This window comes from Durio zibethinus, chromosome 4, assembly GCF_047325235.1.
Source record: "Durio zibethinus cultivar Kanyao isolate XHJ-2024 chromosome 4, ASM4732523v1, whole genome shotgun sequence".
Classification (NCBI taxonomy): Eukaryota; Viridiplantae; Streptophyta; class Magnoliopsida; order Malvales; family Malvaceae; genus Durio; species Durio zibethinus.
The window spans coordinates 8,997,994-9,008,265 of NC_143165.1; positions in this window are offsets into that span (position 1 = coordinate 8,997,994).

Sequence of the window (10,272 nt, forward strand, 5' to 3'; positions counted from 1 at the left end):
CTGCACAATATATAAGACATGGATGCAATTGAATAGCAAGCAGATTAATGCCGTTAAGGATAATGCTTCAGCAAACTTGTGGCACAAGAGACTGGCACACATGAGTGAGAAAGGGTTACAGGTTTTGGCAAGACAGTCTCTCATTCTTTTGACCAAAGATATATCTCTTGATTCATATAATCATTGTTTGTTTGATAAGCATTGTAGGATTTTTTTTCATATAATTCTCAGAGAAAAGAAAATATGTTAGAATTAATTTATTCTGACGTATGTGGTCCCTTTGAGATTGAGTAATTATGTGGTAGTAGGTATTTTGTTACTTTTATTGATGATGCTTCACGTAAGACTTGAGTGTATATATTGAAAAATAAAAGTCAGGTATTGTAGTATTTTTTAATGGTAAAAAAAATGACAGGATTGTCTTTGAAATATATTTGAACTGATAATGATAGGGAATACATATCCAAAGACTTAAAAGTACTATTCAAAGCATGGGATTAGGCATAAGATGATAGAACCTAAAATATCGTAGCATAATGGTATAGCTAAAAGAATGAACCACACCATTAAAAAAAAAGTCAGATATATGTTGAGGGTGAAAAAATTACCAAAGCCATTCTGGGGTAAAGTAGTCAACATAGCTTATTATTTGCTTAACAAATCACCATCAATTTCTTTGGGATTTGACATTCCAATAAGAATGTGGACAGAAAAAAATGCTTCATACTTTTACTTAAAAATTTTTGGATGTAAAGCATTCATGCATGTGTCAAAAAAACAGAGATCAAAGTTTAACAGTAAAGTCACACAGTGTATATTTGTAGGATATGGTGATGAGAAATTTGGTTAAGGGTATAGGATCTAGTGAAGAGAAAGACAATTAGAAGCAGAGATATGATCTTCTATGAAAAAGAACCATAACAGACTTTAAAAAATGAGAAGACTACACGAGTTACTATTGAGTGTGATATTTTAGCATTGACAATGGTTCCACAGAAAAAAGCCACAGATAATGAAAATGAGCAAGAAACAGAATTTGGGAATATGAATGAGCTAGTCATAGTTAGTGATGAGCCAGATGCAATCAGTTTGAACAGAGAAAGTAATATTTTCTATTTGAGAGTATTGAGCAAGGAGAGCTATTTTCGACATCAGATGGTGTAAAGTTTCAGCCAAAGAGATCTACTAGAGAGCACAGGCCATCTACTAGGTATTCAAGTTCAGATTTTATTTTAGTTACTAGTGAAGGAGAGCCAAAGTGCTTCCAAGATATGCAAGCTACTTTGGATAAAGAGTATTGATTAAAAGTAATGGAAGAAGAGATGGAGTCATTGTGAAAAAATGATACTTATGATTTTGTTAGACTTTCAAAAAAGAAAAGATCATTAAAGAATAAATGGGTATTCAAGTTGAAAAAAAGATGGTGACAAATTAGTGAGGTACAAAACTCGATTGGTGGTAAAAGGTTTTTCTAAAAAATCAGGCATCAATTTTGATAAGATCTTCACTCCAGTTGTGAAGATGAGTTCTATTTGAGTGGTACTAGGATTAATAGCTAGTTTGAATCTTAAGCTTGTGCAACTTGATGTTAAAACTGCTTTCTTGTATGGTGACTTATAAGAGGACATTTATATAAATCAACCTAAGAGTTTTGAATTAAAGGGAAAAAGCACTTAGTTTGTAAACTGAAAAAAAACTTGTATAGCTTGAAACAAGCTCTGCAATAGTAGTACAAAAAGTTTAATCTTTTTATGGTAAACCATAGCTATAAAAAAATGGTAACTGATCCTTGTGTGTATGTCAATAGATTTTCTGATAGTAACTTCATTATTCTCTTATTATATTTTGATGATATGTTGATTGTGGGACAAGATGCAGATATAGTTTGCAGGTTTAAAGAACAATTGTCTAAGTTCTTTGATATGAAAGATTTAAGTCTAGTAAAGTAGATTCTCGGTATAGATATTATTGAGGATATGAAAGCTTGAAAGTTATGGTTGTCACTGAAAAAGTATGTTAAAAGGGTGCTTAGTAGATTTAATATGTAACATGCTAAATTAATTAGTAATCCGCTTGCCAATCATTTTCATCTAAGTAAGAAATCTTGTTCGATGTCTAAGGAAGAGTAACTAGCTATATCTAATATTCTTTATTCTTTTACAATCGATTCTTTAATGTATCTTATGATTTGTACATGGCCTGACATTTCTTATGCAATTGGTGTAGTGAGCAGATTTTTTTCTAATCCAAAAAAGATTCACTAGGAAATAGTGAAATAGATTTTTAAATATTTAAGGGGCACTTAAAAAATGTGCTTAAGTTATGAAGTTTCATAATCAATTTTAAAAGGGTTTACTGATACTGACATGACAGGTGATCTTGATAATAGGAAATCTACTTCAGGTTATTTATTCACTTTTACAGGAAAAGCTGTGTCTTGACAGTTTAAGTTGTAGAAGTATGTTGCTTTGTCAACTACAGAGACTAAATATATTACAACAATCAAAGCAGGTAAAGAAATACTTTGGATGAAATATTTTCTTCTTGAATTAGGGTTGAATTAAAAATAGTATGTGATGTTTTATTATAGCCAGAGTACTTTAGATTTGAGTAAGAATGCCATGTACTATGCTAGAACAAAGCACATTGATGTTAGATATCACTTGTTACATTCAATGATTGAGGAATAACAGATGTTGTTGAAGAAAATTTATACTGATGAGAATATAGTAGATATATTAACAAAGATACTTCTCAAAGAGAAGCTTAAGCTCTGTAGTAACTTAGTCAAAATAAATTCTTTGGTTAAGGAAAATTCTAAATGAAACTGCTATGGTGAGAATCTCTTCTTAATGGGGTTGAAGGGCAAGATTGTTAGGAAAATGGGGTCTAAAAAAGGTCATAGGCCTTGGTATTTCTTTTTACACAGAGCCTTAACTACTTAATAAAAAGAGGTGGGACTGTTTTAAGATGGTGTCGCAAACTAAGAAAAAAAAGAAGAAAAGCCAAAAAGATAGAGAGAAAAGAGATAAATGAGAGTTGGTTGAACAAAAATTGATCCATGATTTGATTAAGCTGAAATTTTATCAGCGGGTTTATGATTCAAAGTTTTATATTCTGAATGGTGAAGATCAGATTTGAAGCTCTTTAGGAATAAATTCAGTACATATTTGTTGAATCACCTATTTGGTAAGATTTTTCTAATTATCTCTCTCTAGTTGTTGATTAGCTCTAGTTTTAGCTAGAGAAGAATTTTGTATATCAATTATTTGATAATAGAGATTTTTTTATTGTTCGTGATTTTTTCTTTTACACTAAAGGGTTTTTCATGTAAACCTTGGTGTGTTTTATTTTTCTTACGTTGTTGATTGTTGTTTATTACTGTGGATTTATTATGATATATTGCTTCTGCGTTATTGTATTTATTACTTTAAGCCCAATATTTTTATCTCTCAATCTTAATTAAAAGCCTTACTTTTCTTGCCTTTGTACACTCTCAGGCACTTAATCTAGCAAATCCCACTTCTTTAATTCTATTACCCAAACTAAACAAGCTCTCAACTTTATTAACTATTTACTGTAAGTGTCATTTTTATCTTTGTTTCCATCATATAACTCAAGGCTTTCATTGGCTGTAAACCTAAGTTATAGTTTCAAAGATTTTTATATTATATTGTATAAGAATAAGAGAAGCAGAAAGTTTGGTTCTTTTTTATTATATGGGGAAATCAGGAGGGAGAAAAAAGAATGGTGGTTCAAACAAGGTTTCAATTAATAATTCCAGTAATACAATTAAACATGCTAATGGTGGTGTTGATTTAGACTCTTTTATAGTTTTGAAGAGAGCCCATGAGCTTAAAGAAAAAAGCAATAACAAGTTTTAGAATAAGGACTATGTGGCTGCTTTTCAAGTTTATGATAATGCTCTTAAGCTTATCCCCAAAACACACCCTGATAGAGCTGTTTTTCATAGCAATAGAGCTACTTGTTTGATGCAAATGAAACCTATTGATTATGACACTATCATTACTGAATGTACTATAGCGGTTTAGGTTCAACCTCACTTTGTTCAAGCTCTTCTTAGGAGGGCTTGGGCTTTTAAGGCCATTGAAAAGTGTGAAAAAACTAAAAAATAAAATTGTGTGAAAAACTAAGAGAAAAAACTAAATGTATATTAAAAAATTGCTCATTAAGAATTATACAAGAACTTTAGGTTTATATACAATTAACTATGAGTTAAACTAGGAAACTAAATCTTCCTAAAAATTGTTGTTATAATTGAGGGATTGTTTATCCTAATTTTTTATCCTTAATTTTAGGGATACAAATACTTAATTCTAGAGATACAAATATAAATATATAGATTACAAGATTACAACCAGCTGTAAATAAGTATTTTTTCACACTCCTCCTTAAGCTAGTGAATAGGTATTTTTCATTCCTAGCTTGAAAATAATTTCGTGAAATATTGCACTGCTGAGATCTTTAGTCAACACATCTATAAGTTGACCCTTGGTTGATACATAAGGTGTACAAATTAACCTATTGTCTAGTTTTTTCTTTATGAAATGTCGGTCTACTTCAATGTATTTTGTTCTATCATATTGCATAAGATTGTGTGCAATGCTTATTGTAAACTTGTTATCATAGTAGAGTATTATTAGTCTATCCTACTTGATCTTCAAGTCTTTTAAGATAATCTTCAACCATAGTAGTTCACAAATTCCTTGAGTCGTTGCTCTGACTCTGCTTCAGCACTTGATCTTACCACTACATTTTATTTTTTATTCCTCAAAGTCACAAGATTATCACCTAAAAAAGTACAGTAGCCTGAGATAAATCTTCTATCAGTTACTGAACCTGTATAATCAGCATCTATATATACTTCTAGAACTAGCCTCAAATTTTTTTTGAATAAGATACCTCTATCAGGATTGACCTTCAAATAGTGCAATATATGGTAAACAGCCTATAGGTACATTTCTTTAAAACTATGCATAAATTAACTTATCACATTTATAGCATATGTTATATTAGGTCTAGTGTGTGTAGACACCCAATTTGGTCCAGGCCTGGATCAATTGGGCCTGGTCCAAATATGTAAGTCTAGTTTCTTTTTTTTTTTTTATTTTTGTATTTTACATTTTTATTTTATTTTATTTTCATTATTATTATTTTTATATATATTTTTATTTTTATCTTATGTATTTATTTATTCATTACTACTATTTATTAATATATATCTTTATTATTATTATTTTTTCTCTGTTAATATTTATATGTATATCAGATTATATGTTATAATTTATCTGTTATTTAATTTTAATTTATCTATTATTTTTTTTTGATTTATCTGATTTATTTTCATTAATATTTTTATTTTTGTTTTTTTGATTTATTCGACTGAAGATTGGATTGGGATTCAATCAGAAGAGTCCATGTTGGATTCAATAATTGAATCTCGATCCAAAGAGGAATTGGGATTGATCAGAAACTCTTCTGATCAATCCCTATAAAAGGGATCCTCAAGAACAGAAGGAACACACAAGAAAACAGTGAGAAAAATAGCTACTGGTTGGGAGAAAAAGGCATACAGAAGAGATTTGAAGGCTAAAAAGGGTTTAGAGGCGTTAGAATAGCTTTAGGAATCGAAAAAATTTTTTTGGAGATTTTTCTGCGAAATTTGTTTTTGGAAAATTTCCAGATTTCGGTGAATTTTTCGACAAACGTTGAATTTTTCGGTAAAAATTTCAGTCAAGTTTGAAGTTTTCGGCCAACTTTCCAGTTTTCGACAACATTTCCAGAAATCGATCAGTTTTTCAACGAATTTTCGATGAAAAATCTAGATTCCGATGAAAATTTTCAAAATGCGGTGAATATTCAACCGGAGTTCTTCGGGTGTTCTAGAGAGAATGAGGAGAAGATGAAGGAAGAGAAAGAGGAAAGAGGCTCGATCTGCTGAAAAAATGAAGGATTCAGCCTTATATACCCTCCCAAAACGATGTCATTTTTGCATTAAATAACTTAGAGGATCCGCACGTTTTGCCAAGATCCGATCCGACCCGAGCGTCGACCCATTTTTTAACTCGCGCGTGATCTGCCTCCCGAGCCGTTAGCCGAGTCGACATTTCGAGCCGCGCTCTCCGAGCCGTTTTTCTTCCTTAAGCCGAACCGAGTCGAGCCGTTAACCTAGTCGCTCCAATTTTTTTAATTATTTAATTATTTATTTATTTTTTTTACTTTGGATTAGGTTTATTTAATATTCTTTTATCTTTATTTTATTTTTATTTTTGTTTTACTTTTCTTTATTTTTTTATTTGTTATTTTCACATTTATTTTGTTTCATTATTTTATTTTCTTTAAAATAAAATAAAAAAAATATTTTTGGGGAAAAGTTGAAAGTATCAATTTTTCTTAAAATAAATTTTCAAAAAAAAAGTTTTTGAGGAAAAGTTGAAAGTATCAATTTTTCTCGAAATTAAGGTTTCCAAAAAATATTTTTGAAAAAAGTTGAAAGTATCAATTTTCTTCGAAATTAAAGTTTCAAAATATATTTTGGAAAAAAGTTAAAAGTATCAATTTTCCTCGAGATTAAAATTTCTAAAAAAAATATTTTATAAAAAAGTTGAAAGTATCAATTTTTTCTGCATAAAAACAATCATTCTTTTATTCCTTTTTATTTTTTTAATGTTAAATAATCCGATGATAGAGCCTCTGCAAGTGAAATAGTAATTTTCTTGTATACTCTTGAGGTGAGAGAATTTTCTCAAATTTCTACTAAAAGTATTAGAGTCAATTGAGAATAATTTCCTATAGTTAATTACTTGATAAAATTTTAAGGCTTATTGGATAACACAAAATTATGCTGGTACCATCTTCTGATGGACGTTATGAGGGTGTTATAACCTTCCTCACACGTAACCGAACTCTCGAACTCTGTTCTGGTTAGTAGACCTGAACTTATTTTTTTAGGGACCCTTAAACTTAGGTGTTCCCTGAAAGGACAGATTCCTTGGGTGACCAATCGCACCTAGATAAAAAAGATTGGTGACGACTCCTTTAAGTCAATGTTTAGAGATAGATCTCCGGATCTAGATGTTATGATAGTGTGTGAGAGATAAATGAGTCTTTCAATTAATCTTTGGTACATCTCTTTATTTACTATAGCATCTTCATTCTCTTCTCTAATTTTATGATTAGGATCTATAGAGGTATTTACATGTTTACATGCAAGCTTTTCAGTTTTCTTCAAAAAATTCATCACATATTTCTATTGTGAGATGAAGATACTATGCCGTGATGAGCTACTTCAATTTCTAAGAAGTACTTCAATCTCCCTAGCTCTTTTAACTCAAATTTTCTAGCTAAATACTATTTTAGAGTTCTCTTTTTTTTTTTCATCATCTCCAGTTATAATTATATCATCAACATACACTAATAAAACTAACTTTTCCTGAATTAGAGTGCTTGATAAAAAATGTGTGGTCTCTTTGACTCTATTTATATCCCATTACTAGCCTCACTTTGACAAATCTCTCGAACCAAGCCCTAAGAGACTATTTAAGGCCATGTAAAGCTTTTTTCAGCTTGCATACTTTGTTTGTTTTTAGATGACCTCCAAATCTTGGTGGAACTTTCATATATATATTTTTTTCCAAATTACCATATAGAAAAGCATTCTTTACATCAAATTATTGAAGCTACTAATTATAATTTGCATCCAATGATAATAAAATCCTAACTGTATTCATCTTGGCAACTAGAGCAAAAGTTTCCTGATAATCCACTTCATAGGTTTGAGTGTAGCCCTTAGCCACTAACCTAGCTTTATACCTTTCAACAGTACCATTCGCCTTGTATTTTACAGTGAAAACCTATTTACATCTCACTAGATTTTTTTCTTGAGGCAACTCTACCAGTTCTCATGTTTTATTTTTCTCTAAGGCCTTCATGGCTTGCCTCTATTTCTCGCTGGATAATGCCTCAGATAATGTAGTTGGAACAGAAATAGTGTTTAGGCTCACAAGAAAATTTTTGTGGGATGGTGAGAATTTTTCAAATGATATAACATTAGAGATTGGGTATAATGGATGCTTAGTACATTTTTTAATTCTATTCCTAATGACAATAAGCATATCATAATCACTAGTTATAATTTTAAGAGATTCATGCTCATTTTGAGAAACAAAGTAAAAAATTATAGTTACCTCATTCTAGAGTTAGGATCAGGTTCTTGGACTGGCACTGGTTCAGGATTTGAAACTTTTCTTCTTGAGTACACCTGTAATTCTTTCATAGAATCAAGAACAATATTATCCTTTGTCACATCTTCTATATTTGGAATGAGTTCAGACTTAAATTCAGTGTTTAACATAAGCTTAGTAGAAACAGGTTTCGACTCAGAATAATTAATGGGTGAAAATATTGAAGAAGGGGACAAATCAAGCAAAAAGAAGTCTTTATCCTTATCTTCCATGAATGAAGTCTCCCCCTTAAGATAAGGTTAAGTAAAAAATGGTTTGCTTTCTTCAAAAGTGACATCTGTATACACAAAATTTTTTAGTAGAAGCATGATAACACTTATACCCTTTCTGAGTTGAGGAATATCCTACAAAGATATACTTAATCCCTATTGGATCTAACTTTCCTCTATTATGATTGTGAACATAAACAAATGATGTACAACTAAATATCCTAGGTATGAGATTATTTGTGGTATTAAGGTTGGGATATAATTGTAAGAGTAGTTCCATAGAAGTTTTAAATCCTAAAACCCTTGAAGGTAACCTATTTATAATGTGTGTGACAGTGAGAACAACTTTCCCCCAGTAAGATTTGGTTACATTTGCTTGAAAAAATAAGGCTCGGGTTGTGGCTAGTAAATGGTTATTTTTTTTCTGTCACTCAATTCTATTGTGGAGTATTAACATAAGATGACTCATAGATAATCTCTTCATTTTGAAAATAAGTGGATAGACTTTGGTTGAAATAGTCTCTTGCATTATCAGATTTAAACCTCTTAAAAACATACTATTTACATCTAATCTAGATTTAAGTAAAAAAAATTTAAGAGACCCTAATACAATCATCTATGAATGAAACAAACCATCTTGCAGCAAAAATATTAAAAATTATAGAGGGACCCCAAATGTCATTATGAATCAAGTAAAAAGGAGTAGAACTTCTTTTGTTACTAATTGGAAAAGATACACGTCTATGCTTTGTAAGTTCACAAACATCACAATGTAAATTTTCGACATTTAATCCTTTGAACAAAAAAGAAAACATGTTTATCAAAGTTCCAAAAGAAAGATGTCCAAGACAAAAATGATAAAGCCAGATTTTATCTTTATTGAAAGATTTTTCAAAAAAAAATGATAAAGGTAAACTATTCTTGATATTACTTGTGTTATTTAATGTCTCAAGATAGTATAGTCTATCATTTTTCTTAGCAAGTCCAATCCTCTTCTCTGAACTTTGATCTTGAAATTCACAATAAGAGGGATAAAAAGTCACTTTGCAATTCATATATTCGGTAAGTTTGTGTATAGATATCAGATTAGTAGACAATCCAGGAACATAAAGAATATTTTTGAGAACAAACGAGGGATTAACTTGAATATCTCCTAATCCTGTCACTGTAGTAAGTGAATCATCTGCAACAACAATTTTTTTATTACTAAGACACAAGGTATATGTATTAAACTTCTGTGAGGAATGTGTCATATGGTTTGTGGCTTCTAAATCAATGACCCAAAAACTTGTAATAGGCTTAATCGAGACATTTAATCCATGAGAACTAGAAGCTTTACCTGACTAGAGACCTTATGCAAGGAACATACCACAATAGGCTTTTTAAGGGTTTTTAATAAGTTTCTCAGCTTTTCAATCTCTTCCCTATCAAACTCTCCTTGTTTCTGGGACATCTATAATACTTTGGTAATTTTTCCAATTGACACTTCCTCAAATTGGGTGGTAGTGATATCTTTCTTTGAACTGAAATAAGTCTTAAGATATAACCAAAAATGACTCTTAGCAATGAAGGCTAAAGAAGAGAAAAATAGAATGGCTATGAATGCCTTAACAGGGTTCGACAATGAAGGCTTAAAATAAAAGTCGACAATGAAGGTCTAAAATAGAAGTCAGCAATGAAGACTGAAAATTTTGCTTCCCAAGAAGAGCCTAAAGCTCTGATACCATGTGAAAAAACTAAAAATAAAATTATGTGAAAAACTAAGAGAAAAAATTGAATGTATATTGAAAAACTGCTCA